This window comes from Glycine max, chromosome 3 (genome assembly GCF_000004515.6).
Source record: "Glycine max cultivar Williams 82 chromosome 3, Glycine_max_v4.0, whole genome shotgun sequence".
Lineage (NCBI taxonomy): Eukaryota > Viridiplantae > Streptophyta > Magnoliopsida > Fabales > Fabaceae > Glycine > Glycine max.
In genome coordinates, this window is record NC_016090.4 from 10,409,573 (window position 1) to 10,414,250 (window position 4,678).

At 41.9% G+C, this 4,678-nt stretch overlaps 1 non-coding gene across 1 annotated transcript; it reads left to right on the top strand.

The window, feature by feature from the left end:
- Positions 1-3,842: 3,842 nt before the first annotated feature.
- On the top strand, positions 3,843-3,949 carry LOC121174687 (small nucleolar RNA R71). The gene has a single exon (XR_005890961.1). It is a non-coding gene; the product is annotated as a small nucleolar RNA R71 (small nucleolar RNA).
- The last annotated feature ends 729 nt before the right edge of the window (positions 3,950-4,678 follow it).

Here is a 4,678-nt window from a genome sequence, read left to right on the forward strand (position 1 = left end):
AGGACTGAGTCAGTCTCATGATCTGGAATGCACCGTCTAATGACCTGATCACTGCACAATTTCCACACGTAGGGGTCATCCCAAATAAAATGCTTAGCATCACTTTTAATCTTATCTTTTTGGGCCTTAGATGCTAAGGGAGGAAAAACAGAGGCAACTAAATAATTGACAATGTTAGCAAACCAGGGAGTAGAAAGAGAGTCAGAAATACTATACAATATATACAAATGATCATCCGGGAAATCATCCCGAATAGGTGAATCTGCATCAGAGACACGTTCGATCCGACTCAAATGATCAGCAACTAGATTTTGTGCTCCGCTCCTATCACGGATCTCCAAGTCAAACTCTTGGAGCCAGAGCATCCATCGGATCAACCTAGGCTTAGAATCAGCCTTCTTCAACAAGTACTTTAGAGCTGCATGGTCAGTATAAACAATAATGCGAGTACCAAGCAAATAAGATCGAAATTTTTCAAGAGCAAAAACTATGGCTAGAAGCTCTTTCTCAATAGTAGTATAATTTGCTTGGGCAGCATCTAAAGTCCTAGAAGCATAATATATCACCCTGGGCAATTTATCAATTTTTGAGCAAGGACAGCCCCCAATGCATAATTTGATGCATGACACATAAGCTCAAAAGGGGCTGTCCAATCGGGTGCCTGGATGATGGGGGTGGTAGTCAACGCTCTTTTGAGGCAATCAAAAGCCTCTTTGCATTTGTCATTAAAGTCAAACTCCACCTCCTTTTGCAACAAGTTGGACAGTGGAAGGGCTACTTTGCTAAAATCCCTTATAAAGCGCCTGTAGAATCCTGCATGACCAAGAAAAGATCGCACCTCTCGCACACAAGAGGGGTAAGGCAATTGTGAAATAACAGAAATTTTTGCAGGATCTACTTCAATACCCTTATTGGAAATAATGTGGCCTAAAACTATACCTTGCTCAACCATAAAATGACATTTTTCAAAATTTAGAACAAGGTTAGTTTCAATGCATCAATTCAAAACTTTTTCCAAACTATTCAAACAACCATCAAAAGAGGATCCATATACAGTGAAATCATCCATAAACACCTCTATGCAATTTTCTAAAAAATCACTGAAAATACTAATCATGCACCGCTGGAAGGTACCAGGGGCATTGCACAGGCCGAAAGGCATCCTCCTATAAGCAAAAGTGTCGAAGGGGCAGGTGAATGTGGTCTTTTCCTGATCCTCAGGAGCAATAGTAATTTGCATATAACCAGAAAAACCATCAAGGAAACAGTAGTGGGATTTACCTGCCAGGCGTTCAAGCATCTGGTCAATGAATGGCAGGGGAAAATGGTCCTTTTTGGTAACCTGGTTCAGCCTTCTATAGTCAATGCAGACTCTCCAACTGTTCTGCACCCGAGTAGGAATCAGCTCCTCCTTCTCATTTCTGATCACTGTGAGGCCAGTCTTTTTCGGGACTACCTGGACGCGACTCACCCATTGGCTGTCGGAGATAGGATAAATGATTCCAGCTTGCAAAAGCTTGGTTATCTCCTTCTTCACTACATCAAGAATCACCGGGTTGAGTCTTCTCTGTGGCTGTCTTACTGGTTTAGCTCCATCCTCTAAATTTATTCGATGCATACATGTGGATGGGCTAATACCAGGAATGTCCGCCAGGGTCCAGCCTATAGCCTTCTTATGCTTCTTGAGAACTGACAACAACTTCTCCTCTTGCTCATCAGCAAGGGAGGCAGATATAATCACTGGAAAACTCTTGCTATCATCCAAGTAAGCGTATTTTAAATTTGATGGCAGAGGCTTCAATTCTGGTGTGGTCGGCTGGACAGTGGTAGAAGGAGATGGTTTCTCAGCCTTTACCTCATAAAGAAAGTCAGAGGTATGTGTACTTCCTGAAACATGGTTAGTCCTATCTGACTCTATAAAATCAATCTCAAGAGGTAAAACACCACCACCAGGCATGCAATCAATATCACTTTCAGATTCACTCTCAGCATCAAATTCAGACATATGATCAAATACAATTTCAGACTCAATGCATGAAGAGTGAGAGGCATGCAGATTAGAATAAAGATCAATCATGTATTCATCAACAACATGGTCAATTATTTCAGCACGAAATACAGAAAGATCTTCAGATGGGTATTTCATAGCATCCAGAATATTAAAATGAACAGTTATATCACCAAACTCCATGGACAGTGTGCCTGCATAAACATCTATCTTAGTTCTAGCAGTTTTCATAAAGGGTCTGCCTAGAATGATGGGAACTGATCCTTGAGAAAATCCATCTTCCATATTCAAGATATAAAAATCAACAGGGAAAATCAGTTCACCAACTCTAACTAAGACATCTTCTATGAAACCAACAGGATAGGCAACACTTCTATTAGCTAAATGAATTACCACATCAGTTGACTGCAAGGGACCTAGAGATAGAGAATTAAAAATCGACAGAGGCATAACACTAACAGAGGCTCCTAAATCTAGCATGGCATTGTCAAACTTACTATTCCCTATAATACAAGGTATGCTGAATGTACCTGGATCTTTGCATTTTTCAGGAATTTGAGGAACAGATTTACTAATCAATGCGGAGACATTTCTGCCCATGCTAATGCATTCACTTCCTTTAAGCTTCCGCTTATTAGTGCACAGCTCCTTCAAGAATTTGGCATATCTTGGAATTTGCTTTATTGCATCCAACAGAGGTATGTTTACCTCTACTTTTCTAAACGTTTCCAAGATCTCTTTCTCTGCCTCTTCCATTTTTTTGTTGGAAACTGCTCTTGGAGGGAATGGAAGAGGGGGAATGTGCTGCTTCTGCAAATCAGAATTACCTGTGGAAGAAGATTCACCTGCACAGAAATTGTTAGGTAGATTTTTGTCATCACCTTTTTCTGGAATAGAGTGAAGTTTGGCAGGTTCATTTGCAGATGAGGAAGGTGCTACGGGTTGAGGTCCTTGACACTGCTTTCCTGACCTCAATGAAATGGCACTGACATTTTTGGGATTTTGGACAGCTTGAGAAGGCAGCTTGTCAGAATTCTAGGACTATTGTTGATTCAATTGGGTAGCTAATTGTCCCATCTGATTGGTTAAGCTCTGAATGGAGGCTCTGGTCTCTTGCTGAAACTGCATGTTCTGCATAGTCATTTGCCTCACAAGTTCTTCGAGGGAAGGTTGTGGAGGGGCCTCAACTGTTGGCTGTTTCTGGGGTTGTTGCTGTTGTTGGATTGGTGGAGGAATGTATGGTCTGCTTGGGCCAACAGCATTTTGGAAGGAAGGAGCAGGCTGCTGTTGTTGTTGCTGAGGGCTGGACCATCTGAGGTTAGGGTGATTCCTTCATCCAGGGTTGTATCTGTTGCTGGAAAGGTCATAATTGCTCTGCTGTGGTTGATTTTGCTGCTGAGGTTGAGGAGGTCTATTGTAAATATTTGCAGCATAAGCTTCAGGTTGCTCAATTGCTCCAGGTTGCTGCATGGAAGGGCAAAGGTCTGTATGGTGGTCAGCAGAGGAGCACAAACCACAAACCCTTGCGACAGGTACAGATTTCTGATTCAAGGCCAGCTGGGTTACCAAGTTGACCAACACATCCAGTTTGCCTTCAAGCTTCTTAGTTTCTGATGATGCAGATGGGTTTGTAGCTACCTCATGCACTCCTCTAATGACTATGGCATCATTTCTGGCGCTAAACTGTTGGGAGTTGGAGGCCATCTTCTCAATTAAATTTCTGGCTTCAGCAGGGGTCATGTCTCCAAGGGCTCCACCACTGGCATCATCTATCATACTTCTCTCCATATTACTGAGTCCTTCATAAAAATATTGGAGAAGAAGCTATTCTGAAATCTGATGGTGGGGGCAACTGGCACATAGTTTCTTAAATCTCTCCCAGTACTCATACAGGCTCTCTCCACTGAGTTGTCTAATACCTGAGATATCCTTCCTGATGGTTGTGGTCCTGGAAGCAGGGAAAATTTTTTCTAAGAATACTCTCTTAAGGTCATCCCAGCTCGTGATGGACCTTGGAGCAAGGTAATACAGCCAGTCCTTTGCCACTCCTTCTAATGAATGAGGAAAAGCCTTCAGAAATATGTGATCCTCTTGGACATCTGGGGGTTTCATGGTGGAGCAGACAATGTGAAATTCTTTCAAATGTTTGTGCGGGTCTTCACCTGCAAGGCCATGAAACTTTGGAAGCAAATGAATCAGTCCAGTTTTAAGAACATATGGGACATCCTCATCAGGGTATTGGATGCATAAGCTTTCATAGGTGAAATCAGGTGCAGCCATTTCCCTTAGAGTCCTCTCACGAGGTGGAGGTTGTGCCATGTTCTCAGAATGTGCAAAATCAGAATGCTCAGAATCAGAATGCTCAAAATTATAATGCTCAAGATCAGGATGTTCAAAATCACCAATAACAGAATGCACAGATTCACCAGTTATGGAATGCTCAGAATGATCAAAAGGTATAAAATGATGCCTAACTAATCTATGAAATGTCCTATCTATCTCAGGATCAAAGGGTTGTAAGTCAGATGGATTGCCTCTAGTCATACACTACATTCAGCATGCACACAACTAGTTGCCTTGTCATGTAAATAAAGGTGTAGGTTTGAACTACAGCTACCCTCAAATGATATCCAAATGACTTGAAGTTTTGTGAGCAACCTTATAAAATGA